This window comes from Arachis ipaensis, chromosome B8, assembly GCF_059453495.1.
Source record: "Arachis ipaensis isolate K30076 ecotype BB chromosome B8, ASM5945349v1, whole genome shotgun sequence".
Taxonomy (NCBI): Eukaryota; Viridiplantae; Streptophyta; class Magnoliopsida; order Fabales; family Fabaceae; genus Arachis; species Arachis ipaensis.
In genome coordinates, this window is record NC_142443.1 from 59,986,108 (window position 1) to 60,000,316 (window position 14,209).

At 41.9% G+C, this 14,209-nt stretch overlaps 1 non-coding gene across 1 annotated transcript; it reads left to right on the top strand.

Moving 5' to 3' along the window:
- Positions 1-7,946: 7,946 nt before the first annotated feature.
- Positions 7,947-8,053, top strand: LOC148548265 (small nucleolar RNA R71). Its single transcript, XR_015897850.1, has one exon. It is a non-coding gene; the product is annotated as a small nucleolar RNA R71 (small nucleolar RNA).
- The last annotated feature ends 6,156 nt before the right edge of the window (positions 8,054-14,209 follow it).

Genomic DNA, 14,209 nt, shown 5'->3' on the forward strand with positions numbered 1-14,209 from the left:
CAAGTGTACCGAATTTTTGTCAAGTAAAAACTCACAATAGAGTGAGGTTGAATCCCACAGGGATTGATTGGTCAAGCAACTATAATTAGAGGAATGTTCTAGTTGAGCGAAGCAGAATTTGGTTTGAGTGTTGCAGGAAATTAAATGGCGAGAAAGTAAATAGCAGAAAATGTAAATGCCAAAAGTAAAGAGCTGAAAGTAAATGGCGAAAGGTAAATTGCAGAATCTTAAATGGGAATGGGGAAGGTGCTCATAAAAGTAAATTGCAGAAATTAAAGAGAATGGGTAAGATCATAAATGGGGATTCATTAGGCTTAGGAGATGTTGCATTCTCCGGATCAAATTTATTTTCATCTCTTCCTCAATCAATGCATTCATTGATCTCCTTGGCAATCTTAAGTGATCGAATTCTAATTTCTTGGTAATTAAATCTCTCAAATCTTGATCAATAGCCAATTCCTTGGTCAATTGCTCATGAGAAGAGATGAAGTATGGTCACTGATTATACCACATGCATTCCCAAATCAAGTGTTAGTAGGATTATAGTCACCATATCCAACCAACCCTAATTTGGAACATGAGAAAGCATTTCTAGCATGATCTCTTCATTCCTCTTCCAAGATTCAGAAGAGATCCAAGTATGAATAGCTTCTTTTCCAAGATAACTATCTAATTGGATGAAGATTGAAAGCTTTCTAGTAAAATCAAAAGAAAAGATAGAAGAAGAGTAATGAAAACTAGTATTGATCCATCAAATTACAATAGAGCTCCCTAACCCAATGAAAGGGGTTTAGTTGTTCATAGATCTGGAAATAGAAAACAAAGATGGAGAATACATCATGAAAATTAGAACTAGAAGTGCAGAGAAAGTAAATTATATAGAGAGTAGTTCCCAATTTCCAATCCCCCAAAAAGCTCTTTTTTTTCTTCCTAATTCAAAACTACCTCTATATATACTACTCTTCTGATCTTCTAGTTGGTTCTTCAAGTCTTGGATATGGGCCTTTGGATCTTGAGTTTGAAGCAGTTATCTTCTGCATTGGGATTAGCTTTACTTGCAGAGAGAAAGTGTGAAGTAGGCAGGGTGTTTAGCTCAGGACGTTAGTGGCGTTAACGTTAAGTGAGAGTGTGGGTTCGAGAACGTTAGTGACAATCACCTTTTTCACTAACGTTCCTCACCCAGGGATGGTCCACGTTAACTTCAACGTTAGTGGCACTAACGTGACTACTAACATTGCCTCTTGGTCCTTCGCACACGTTATTGGGACTCACCTTTCCCAATAACGTTGAGAGTCTTCCCTTCCCCCTACGTTAGAGTCCACGTTAACTAGGTTAACGTGGCTCTTAACGTAAGCTTGCCAATCCTTCGAGAACGTTAGTGACACTTACCTTTGTCACTAACGTTCCAATGTGTCGCTACTTCCCACGTTAGAGTCCATGTTAACTAGGTTAACGTGGCTTCTAACGTAGCAATGATAGCCATTTCCAACGTTAGTGACAAAGGTGAGTGTCACTAACGTTGGCTCATCATTCCCTTATCCACGTTAGCTTTCACGTTAACTAAGTTAACGTGGGAGTTAACGTTGCTCACATTGGCTCATTCCAACGTTAGTGACAAAGGTGAGTGTCACTAACGTTGGCGATTCTTGCTCCCTCCAAGTTAGCTTCCACGTTAAATAAGTTAACGTGGGAGTTAACGTGGCTCATTGTGGCTTAGCTCAACGTTAGTGACAAAGGTAAGTGTCACTAACGTTGGCTTCTCTTTTGCTTCTCAACGTTAGAGTCCACGTTAACTGAGTTAACGTGGATCTTAACGTGGCTAATTGTGAGCTTGGTCCAACGTTAGTGACAAAGGTAAGTGTCACTAACGTTGGCTTCATTTCTTTCTTCCACGTTAGAGTTCACGTTAACTTAGTTAACGTGACTCTTAACGTGGGCTGTTATGGCTTCAAGGGCGTTATTGGCGATTACTTTTCTCATTAACTTTGCAAGTTAGCTCCCATTCCACGTTAGAGGTCACGTTAGTTAGACTAACGTGGCTGCTAACGTGGTTCTTCCTTGCTTCCTTTGTCCTGAAATCAAGCAATAAAGTGCATCAAAGCTCTAGTCCCAGTTATGGGAAATGCATCATCCAATTTGTCATTAAATTCATGCAAAATCCTCATGAAATCATGTAAAGTGCACAATGTATGCTTGAATCAAGATCTAAGTGAAATTCTACCCAAAACTTGCTCATTCCCTAAGAAAATGCATGAAACTACCCTAAAAACAATAAAGAAAGGGTCAGTGAAACTGGCCAAAAAATGCCCTGGCATCACAACACCAAACTTAAAGCTTGCTTGTCCCTAGGCAAGTACTGGAACAAGAGAATGATGAATGGAATGCCAAGAGAAATGAGTCATTATTGTGGAAGTTATGTCCTTTGGTTTTATGATGGTTTCATGCATAGCAACTTAGGTTCATTCCTTCACTGGCTTTCAGACCTTTATCATGTCCTAGAACACTCACTTGATTGCATCCCATGAGACTTTTATTCATTGATCCTTTTTGTTATTTCAGGGCTTGTTTGTGTTCTTAGACTAGGTGCTCTGTGAGGGGGCGACTCTTTAAGATAAGCTTTCAGCCAGCACTCCCGAACCAGTTGGTTCAAGGTGCTAGGTGTTGAGACACCCCTAAGGACTTACTCCCTCAAGTCTCTTTCCCCCATACATACACACCACAGGCACATGGTTTGTTTATTTTCTTTCTTGAGACCTTGGTGTTCAGCACCTCTTGGGGTTACTAAATGTTCTGTAGTAAGGTTGCTCTTGATAGTGGATTTTCAGTTGATAATCCCGGGTTAGTTAACCCAAGTTACCAAGTGATGAATCACTCCTAAGAACTTATTCATCCAAGCAGATCCTTGGTACAGGAGCACCACAGACACATCTCTCAAGTTTCAAACCCTTGGTGCCTAGCCTTATTCTTTATTAACTTTTCTTTCTTTTTCAACTCTTATTGTTCTTTTTCCCTTTTTCTTATTAGGATCTTGTTATTTAGCTAGTCTCATGGGGTGTGTTTCAAGCATATGATTCAAGCCAGATAGTTATCTTCCCACCCTTGTTGGTGAACCAACTTAGCTAACTTATGACCACATCACAAACTAAGGAATTTACTCCACAATATGAAATCCACTCTGGTCTTTGATAACACACATTCTCTTTTTATTTGATTAGAGAAGACAAGCATACAAGTAAGCAAAGTAAGGATGCAGTGACATCTAGACAGCACACATATGACCTAAGCAGTGAAAAACTTAAAGACAGAATTGAAAATTTCTAACTACCATGGAAGCATGTTCTATTTCATACATGATCTTCCTTATTTAAAGCATTAAAACAGATGGAACAAGGAGGGAACTCCACCACCTTTTACTCATGGGATTGCCCATGCTCTCCCTCTGGCTCGTCTTCGTTGTGCCTACTTGTTGCGCTTGAGCTCCCACCTCCTTTGCCTTTTCCAATCAACTTCTTCCAGAAGCCAGCATCTTCCATCTTCTTCTTTAATGTTTCCTTCTACTGTTTCACCTTCCTTTCTTCTTGTTCTACAAAATCTTTTTGGACCTCATCATAAGTAGGGATGACATAGTGTAAATTATGCATATGACTAGACATGTAGTTCAACTTGGCTTGAGTGTTTATGTGGAACTCCTCCCTATGTAGTTGCCGTCCTTCATTAAGTACACTGAACTCATTGAATGCTTTTGTCTGAGCTAGCTGGCGTTGGTTGAGTTCTTGAAGGCGCTTATCTTGACGCTCCTGCCTTTCAGACACTTGATTAATGGCTTGAGTAAGCTGGGAATAATGTTCTATTTGCTGTTTATGCCACTCCCCTTGTTGATTCATCCAATTAGAAAGGAGCTCTTCTTGACGATCCATCCTTTGAGATTGAACATGCAGTTGTTGTTCTTGTCCCTCCATATAACTCATTGCTAGTTCCTCAATGGCTCCATGAATGTGATTCAGGTTTATGTTGGTTGGGTCATAATATTCTCTTTGTTGGTGTTCTTCCTGATGAGACTCTTCTTGGTGAGCTCCTCCTTTTGGTTTTGGCTTTCCTATGTGAGGTCTTCTTTGTTGTTGGGCTGGTGTCACATAGGTTAGATGCTGAAATGTAATTAGCCTCCCAGGATTTAACCAATCTGGGTTGCTATCCTCGAAGACAACCTTGGCCTTCGTGCACAGTCTGAGGATGGTGCTAGGGTACCAAAGCCTGGCACCCGAATCAATCTTCTCAGCTGCCTCTTGAATCTCCTCAGCTATAAGCTCGTGCACATTGATATCTCCACCTTGTACTAAGCAATGTACCATAGTAGCTCGAGTGACGTTGACCTCGGAATTGTTTGGTGCTGGGAGGATAGATCTTCTCACGAGTTCAAACCTTCCCTTGGCTTCAGGGCTGAGGTCTCCTCTCTTGATGAACTTGGGCCTCTTATCCGCATACCTTTCCCAGTTAGCTCCTATAACACATATGTCATTCACAATTTGTTCGAGTTCATCATCATCAGAGCTCCTACTTACTCTTGCTTGATAACCGAGCTCATCAAAATGTGGTGATTTCAACTGAAGAGTCCTTGTTATAGCATTGGGGTTGAAATCCACCTCTCTCCCTCTTACGTAACTTTTGAAGGTAGGGGCCTTGGTTTTGTCTTCTCTGACCACGTTTGCATAGAACTCTTTGATGAGGTTTGCATTTATCTTCCCCTCCAGGTTCGTAAGCCTTTGCCAACCCCTTTGTTCAATCTTCTCTCGAATCTGTGGGCACTCATCCTCGTCAATTTGGAACGTTAACTCAGGCAGTATCTTCTTGAGCTTTATCCGTTCAAATTCAAGTTCATGGAATGCAGTTTTGAATCTCTTCTCATCGAAAGAAATGCTCTCTACTGGTTCCTTCCTCTTTTGCCTTTTGGAGCTTGATGATGCCATGAGTTTGAGTTTGATGTGTGAAGAGGGTGGAGGGTACAGATAGATGAGGAATTTGGTTGGTTAAGACAAGGTGTGATGAAGGAATTTGGATGCAGAAGGTGTGAAGTGTGAGAAATGGCACTTTGGGTGTGAAGGGGAGGTACGGACTAGGACTCACTTATATAGGGAAGTGAGGAGGGAATGAAAGGTGTGGATTGCCGTGGTGGTTGTTTGATGGACGGTTAGGGTTTTGTGTGGAATAAGCAGAAGGATTGCCAACTTTATGATGGGGTTGGTTCAGTTTCCAAGTTTGTTCTTCTTCCAATGTTGCATGGCAACCATTCCCAATGCATTCCCCTTTGAGACACGTGTGAAATATTCTTCCTTTTGTGTTATCCGAACCCTTCAATACCCCATCAATGATCCTACAAAATAAAAAAATGATTAAAAACACACTTGTAGGAAGTGGCGGCAAAATTTAAAGAATAACTATTTTTTAAAGTTTTTGTTTTAACTAACTAAGTGCCATTCATTAGTGCAAACCAACTGACTAGCTCAACATCCATGTGTACAACATTTGCAACACCAAACTTAGTTTGGTGCCGTGTGATGTAAAAGAAATGTTCAAGGCCTCTAAGAGTGACATGATATGGGTTACATTGATGTTCTCTTAGTGTGCCTTGAACACCAAACTTGTTCTTCACTATATGTTGCACACAATGACTCATGCAAATACATATAAAGTTGATTTGAAATTCATGAACCTTGTATTATTAACTAATCTAAAAGCATATAAAATATGGGTTGCCTCCCATGAAGCGCTTCTTTAGCGTCACTAGCTTGACGTTTGCCTTTATCAGGGTGGTTGGTAATGCTTCAGATCTTTCCCTCTTGCAGTAGACCTATATTCATTGCCTTCATCAAGGATCTCCACATGTTCTAAGGAAAGAACTCTGTTAATGGTGAAGACCTTAGGTAACTGAGATGGGATAGTGGGGAGATGAGGTGGAATATCTGGGAAGTAGGCTGAGATCACTTTATCCCCCGGAGAAAAGTTCTCTGTAGGGATCTTCTTATTCCTCCACCTCCTTGGTGCCTTCTTCTTTGTCCCTTTTGATGATGCCTTGCTCTTTGTGACCTCCTCTTCTAAGGAAATTTTGTTGTTGGTCTCGCATGACTCTGGTGGTTTAGGTTCCTCTTGATTTTCCTTAAGCTGTGACAGCTGCTGAGTTCCTTGTTCATCAACTAAGGGGTTTCCTAGAGGTGTTATTTGTGCTTCAGTGCTTGCTTCTTCCCTCGGTATCTCATTATGATCTTTGCTTGGTTCTTTGTTCTCTTGATCTGTTTCTAGTGAGGGTTTGAAGATATTGAAGCTGAGCTGTTCATCATGGATCCTCAAAATTAGCTCCCCTCGCTCCACATCTATGAGTGCTCTGGCTGTAGCTAGGAATGGTCTTCCCAATATGAATGGGTGAGTGTGACTCTCTTCCATGTCTAAGATGACAAAGTCTGTGGGAAGAAAGTATTTTCCAACCTTTATTAACACGTTTTCCACAACTCCTATTGCTTGTTTTTGAGTTTTGTCAGCCAACCTGATGACTACATCTGTGGGCATTATCTCATTGATCTGTAGCCTCTTCATAAGGGATAAAGGCTTTAAGTTGATGCTTGCTCCCAAATCGCAGAGTGCTCTATCAAACAGTGTTTCTCCTATTGCACAGGAAATGTGAAAACTCCCTGGGTTCTTCCTTTTTATAGGCAACTCTGGTTGAATGAGAGCACTGCACTCCTTATTCATCACTATCGTTTGTCCTCCCTTGAGTGAGCTTTTCCTGGTCAGCAGCTCCTTCATATACTTGATGTATGAGGGCATTTATTGGAGGGCCTTGATGAATGGTATGTTTACATGGAGGGATGCAAACAGGTCAAGAAACCTTGAGTATATTCTCTTCTCTACAGCACCATTGAGTAATTGGGGAAAAAGGTGCATAGAGTTTCAGCAGCTCCTTCTGTGTCAGCTCCTTTTGTAAAGTTTTGGGTTCTTGGTGATCTTTTTCCTGTTTTTCTGCTGATGTCTCTCCAAGTTATTCTAATGGCTTGTTTTGCTTTTCCTCAGTCTCCTTATTACTTGTTGTAACCATCTTGCAATCTTCCCATCTGACTTTCTTTGCTTCACCTCTTGGATTTTTCTCTGTGTCACTTGGGAAGCTATCAGTAGGTTTGGGAATCTTTTCAGATAAGTATCCCACTTGAAATTCCAGCCTCTTGATGGTGTCTCCCTGGTTCTTGATGCTAGCTTGCACCTCCTCTTTGAATACCTTATTATCTTGAATCTCTTTGCATATGCCCTCAAGCATGGTCTCAATTTTGGAGAGTCTATCTTCAGATGAGGGTGAGTTGAGAGCGGAGGGGTGAGTTTGGTTATTCTGGTTTTGGTATGGATGTAGAGAGGTGTTGTTAGGGTGGTGTTGATATGATCTTTGTGTAGAATGTTGGTGAGCTGCATGGTTGTTGGGGTTGTGACATTTCTGATTTTGGTTTTGATCTTGTTGATTTTCCCACCCAAAGTTTGGGTGATTCCTCCATCCAGGGTTGTAGGTTTTGGAGTACGGATCATGGGTTTGCCTGGGTGAGTTTTCAATGTAATTGGCTTGTTCTTGCTCCTCCTCTGCCTCAGCATTCACTCCCTCTTGGGTTGCTGATGAGGTGGTGATTGCTGCCACTTGGTTCCTCTCCATCTTCTTGGTGAGGTCAGCCAGCTGCTTGGTAATAAGCTTATTTTGGGCCAGCAGTGCATCCATATTGTTTAGCTCCATCACTCCTCTAGTGTTGCCTCTTTCAGAAGCATAGAAGTAGTCATTCTCAGCTACAGTTTCAATGACATCTATGGCTTCTTCAATGGTCCTCTTCTTGTTCAGAGATCCCCCGGATGAATGGTCTACTGCTTTCTTTGATTCATAAGAAAGGCCTTTATAGAAAATGTGTAGCTGCACCCATTCATTGAACATATCTGGTGGACACCTTCTTGTCAGGTCCTTAAACCTCTCCCATGCTTCATATAGAGTCTCACCATCCTGCTGCCTGAATGTTTGCACCTCAGTTCTCAGCCTGTTAATCCGTTGAGGAGGATAGAATCTTGCTAGGAATTTGTTTACCACATCTTCCCAGGTTGCTAAACTCTCCTTTGGGAAGGATTCCAACCATTTAGATGCCTTGTCCTTGAGTGAGAAAGGGAACAGAAGTAGTCTATAGGTGTCAGGATGAACACCATTAGACTTCACAGTATCACATATCTTCAGAAAGGTGGTTAGATGTTGATTGGGGTCTTCTTGGACATTCCCTCCGAATGAACAGTTGTTCTGAACAAGGGTGATGAGCTGTGGCTTTAGTCCAAAGTTGTTGGCATGTATGGTTGGCCTTTGGATGCTACTCCCACAGTTTCCTGGGTTTGGGTTGATGTAAGAACCCAGAACTCTTCTCTCTTGCCCAGCATGATTTGCTAGACCCTCTCTGCCATGGTTGTGAGCCTCTTCTTCATGATGGTTCTCCATGTTTTCATCCATGTCTGGTTCAAAATATTCTTCTTCTTCCTCAGCACCAACTACTTTCTTTCCTCTTGCTTCCCTCCTTAATCTAAGGAAGGTCCTCTCAGGTTCAGAATCAAATAAAGTTGAAGCCCCGCTTCTTCTCCCTGTCATACAACCAACAAGGCACAAGCAAGGAACTAGATGCAGAGACTATTCTTGTTAGAAATGCGGTTAGTATGAGTGATGCAATATATCAAACAGTTAGTGGGTTAGTGAACTGAATCGTAAACAACTAAGAAAATAGGTAGTGGAAAGGGAGGAAAATAACTGAACAGAAAGTAAATTACTCAAATGAACTTAAATCAAACAAAAGAAAAAAAAATGCTCAATCTAGTTATCCTCTAATTTAATCATTGTTGATAAAAATCAACCCCCGGCAACGGCGCCATAAACTTGATGCACACGGAAACTTGTCTCTCAACAATTTTCCTTCGGCAAGTGTACCGAATTGTCATCAAGTAAAAACTCACAATAGAGTGAGGTCGAATCCCACAGGGATTGATTGGTCAAGCAATTTTAATTAGAGGAATGTTCTAGTTGAGCGAAGCAGAATTTGGTTTGAGTGTTGCAGGAAATTAAATGGGAAGAAAGTAAATAGCAGAAAATGTAAATGCCAAAAGTAAAGAGCTAAAAGTAAATGGCGGAAGGTAAATTGCAGAATCTTAAATGGGAATGGGGAAGATGCTCATAAAAGTAAATTGCAGAAATTAAAGAGAATGGGTAAGATCAGAAATGGGGATTCATTGGGCTTAGGAGATGTTGCATTCTCCGGATCAAATTCATTTTCATCTCTTCCTCAATCAATGCATTCATTGATCTCCTTGGCAATCTTATGTGATAGAATTTCAATTTCTTGGCAATTCAATCTCTCAAATCTTGATCAATAGCCAATTCCTTGGTCAATTGCTCATGAGAAGAGATGTAGTATGGTCACTGATTATACCACATGCATTCCCAAATCAAGCGTTAGTAGGATTATAGTCACCATATCCAACCAACCCCAATTTGGTCCAACATGAGAAAGCATTTCTAGCATGATCTCTTCATTCCTCTTCCAAGGTTCAGAAGAGATCTAAGTATGAATAGCTTCTTTTCCAAGATAACTATCCAATTGGATGAAGATTGAAAGCTTTCGAGTAAAATCAAGAGAAAAGATAGAAAAAGAGTAATGAAAACTAGTATTGATCCATCAAATTACAAAAGAGCTCCCTAACCCAATGAAAGTGGTTTAGTTGTTCATAGCTCTGGAAATAGAAAACAAAGATGGAGAATATATCATGAAAATTAGAACTAGAAGTACAGAGAAAGTAAATTATACAGAGAGTAGTTCCCAATTTCCAATCCCCCAAAAAGCTCTTTTTTTCTTCCTAATTCAAAACTACCCCTATATATACTACTCTTCTGATCTTCTAGTTGGTTCTTCAAGTCTTGGATATGGGCCTTTGGATCTTGAGTTTGAAGCAGTTATCTTCTGCAGTGGGCTTAGCTTTACTTGCAGAGAGAAAGTGTGAAGTAGGCAGGGTCTTTAGCTCAGGACGTTAGTGGCGTTAACGTTAAGAGAGAGTGTTGGTTCGAGAACGTTAGTGACAATCACCTTTTTCACTAACGTTCCTCACCCATGGATGGTCCACGTTAACTTCAACGTTAGTGGCACTAACGTGACCACTAACGTTGCCTCTTGGTCCTTCACACACGTTATTGGGACTCACCTTTCCCAATAACGTTGAGAGTCTTCCCTACCCCCTACGTTAGATTCCACGTTAACTAGGTTAACGTGGCTCTTAACGTAAGCTTGCCAATCCTTCGAGAACGTTAGTGACACTTACCTTTGTCACTAACGTTCCAATGTGCCCCTATTTCCCACGTTAGAGTCCACGTTAACTAGGTTAACGTGGCTTCTAACGTAGCAATGATAGCCATTTCCAACGTTAGTGATAAAGGTGAGTGTCACTAACGTTGGCTCATCATTCCCTTATCCACGTTAGCTTCCACGTTAACTAAGTTAACGTGGGAGTTAACGTTGCTCACATTGGCTCATTTCAACGTTAGTGACAAAGGTGAGTGTCACTAACATTGGCGATTCTTGCTCCCTCCACGTTAGCTTCCACGTTAACTAAGTTAACGTGGGAGTTAACGTGGCTCATTGTGGCTTAGCTCAACGTTAGTGACAAAGGTAAGTGTCACTAACGTTGGCTTCTCTTTTGCTTCTCAACGTTAGAGTCCACATTAACTGAGTTAACGTGGCTCTTAACATGGCCAATTGTGAGCTTGGTCCAATGTTAGTGACAAAGGTAAGTGTCACTAACGTTGGCTTCATTTCTTTCTTACACGTTAGAGTTCACGTTAACTTAGTTAACGTAACTCTTAACGTGGGCTGTTATGGCTTCGAGGGCGTTATTGGCGATTACTTTTCTCATTAACTTTGCAAGTTAGCTCCCATTCCATGTTAGAGGTCACGTTAGTTAGACTAACGTGGCTACTAACGTGGTTCTTCCTTGCTTCCTTTGTCCTGAAATCAAGCAATAAAGTGCATCAAAACTCTAGTCCCAGTCATGGGAAATGCATCATCCAATTTGTCATTAAATTCATGCAAAATCCTCATGAAATCATGTAAAGTGCACAATGTATGCTTAAATCAAGATGTAAGTGAAATTCTACCCAAAACTTGCTTATCCCCTAAGAAAATGCATGAAACTACCCTAAAAACAATAAAGAAAGGGTCAGTGAAACTGGTCAAAATGCCCTGGCATCATGGATTCATAGGACATTCATAACTTTAAGGCATAGACACTTAGACACTAGTGATCATGTAATAAGACACAAACATAAATAAACATGAGGCATAAAACCGAAAAACAGAAAAAATAAGAACAAGGAGATTAAGGAACGGGTCCACCTTAGTGAGGGTGGCGTCTTCCTCTTCTTAAAGAGCCAATGGTGCTCTTAAGCTCCTCTATGTCTCTTCCTTATCTTTATTGCTTCTCCCTCATAGCTCTTTGATCTTTTCTAATCTCATGGAGGATGATGGAGTGCTCTTGGTGCTCCATCCTTAGTTGTCCCATGTTGGAGCTTAATTCTCCTAGGGAAGTGTTGTTTTCCTCCCAATAGTTTTGTGGAGGGAAGTGCATCCCTTGAGGCATCTTAGGGATTTCATGGTGAGGAATTTCCTCATGCTCTTGTTGAGGTCCATGATCTCTTAGTGATGGGCTTATCCTCATCAATGAGGATGTCTCCCTCTATGTCAATTCCAGCCGAATTGCATAGATGGAAAATGAGGTGAGGAAAGGCTAACCTTGCCAAAGTGGAGGACTTGTCAGCCACCTTGTAGAGTTCTTGAGGTATAATCTCATGAACCTCCACTTCCTCCCCAATCATGATACTATGGATCATGATGGCCCGGTTTATAGTAACTTCAGACCGGTTGCTAGTAGGAATGATTGAGCGTTGAATGAACTCCAACCATCCTCTAGCTACAGGCTTAAGGTTCAGTATTCTCAATTGAACCTGTTTGCCTCTTGAGTCAACCTTCGATTGAGCTCCTTCTACACATATGTCTATGAAGACTTGGTCCAACCTTTGGTCAAAGTTGACCCTTCTAGTGTAGAGGCGTGCGTTTTCTTCTATCATTGGCCAGTTGAACGCCAGCCTTACATTTTCCGGAATGAAATCTAAGTATTTCCCCTGAACCATGGTAAGCCAATGCTTTGGATTCGGGTTCACACTTTGATCATGGTTCCTAGTGATCCATGCGTTTGCATAGAACTCTTAAACCATTAGGATCCCGACTTGTTGAATGGGGTTGTGAGAACTTCCCAACCTCTTCTTTGGATCTCAAGTCGGATCTCCGGATACTCATTCTTTTTGAGCTTGAAAGGAACCTCAGGGATCACTTTCTTCTTGGCCATGACTTCATAGAAGTGGTCTTGATGGACCTTTGAGATGAATCTCTCCATCTCCCATGACTCAGAGGTGGAAGCAATTTCCTTCCTGTTCATGCCCTGGGTCGAGCTATCTGACCTGGGATGATTCGAGATAAAGCGACCAACCTCTTCAGGTCAGACTATCCGACCTCTTCTCAAAGAGCTCGGCCAAATCGACAGGAGAGCCCAGTTAAGGGCCCAAATAGAGGAGCACGACCCGAATCCTAAGGCGGCCTAAGCCTATAGAGATGAAGGCGGTTCCGTTGAAGATACGCTGACCTCAACTCAAAGATAAAGATAAGATAGGATAACTAACTTATCTTATCCAAAAGGTCACATCTCACCATTATAAATACACTGGAGCACCCAGGTATAACTCATACTCTGAATCTACATAACACCTGTTTAATACCCATGCTAACTTAAGCATCGGAGTCTCTTGCAGGTACCCCCCAGCCTTCGGTGACAGAGGATCAGCAGCACGTTCAAGTCCAAACAAGTCTGACGTACCAGCTCCGGTCTCCATTCGCCAGCCGGATACATCGGTTCCGACCAGCACAAAAGATCTCGTCTGAGATCGACCTACAGTTTCAGGTAATCCTCGGAACATTGGCGCCGTTGCCGGGGACCCTGGAAGTCATCCCAACACCATGGCGGACAACCATGACAACGATCACGATTCAGATCTAGAAAACAGAACGCCGCACAAAAACGCAGACACCCCACTAAAAGACACCCCGGAATCCAACGGAGACAAAAATCCAGCAAACCCGGGGGCAATAGAAGTACTTCAAGATCGCTTGAAGCATCTTGAAAAAGAAACCCAACAACAACGAGAAATTGGGAAGGATCTACAAAGAGAGATACGGTGACGTCGAGAATTGGAAGAAAAATTACAGCAATTGAAAGCCGATCTCAAATCGAAGGCCCCTCGGATCACTCCTGAGGATAGCTCACGTAAAGAACAGGATCCATTCACCAGAGAGATCATGAAAACCAAAATTCCAAAAGACTTCAAACTCCCGGATATGATTTTGTACGACGGCACCACTGATCCCAACCATCACCTCAGCAATTTCAGAAGCAGAATGTACCTTACCGACGCCTCAGATGCCGTTCGCTGCAAAGCCTTTCCAACAACCCTCACGAAGACGGCGATCAGATGGTTCAACAGCTTACCTCCCAAGTCCATCTCAAACTTCGACGATCTAACCGGAAAGTTCCTCATCAGATTCTCCATCCAGAAAGATAAAGCTAAACACGCCCCCAGTCTACTAGGGATCAAGCAAGGAGATCGGGAAAGCCTCCGCAACTACATGGAAAGATTCAACAAAACATGCATGGACATACAAAGCTTACCAACAGAGGCTGCCATCATGGGACTCATCAATGCCCTACGAGAGGGGCCATTTAGCCAATCTATATCAAAGAAGTACCCGACCTTCTTAGACGAAGTACAGGAACGGGCAGAAAAATACATCAACATGGAAAAAAATGCTCGGTTAGGAGAGACCTCGAAATCGGGGGCCTCCTACTGTGACAAGGACAAGGAATCTAAACGAAAAGAAGACCGATAAGAGGAGAAAATTAAAAAATACCATAATTATACTCCCCTCAGAGCATCCCTAGTCGAAATATACAAAGAGGTCTGCCATACAGAAAAAATCCCCCCAGCACGGCCCCTCAAAGAAAAAAGGGGAGGAGGAAATCGGAAGGAATATTGTGAATATCATCGGGTCAGAGGACACGCCACCAACGA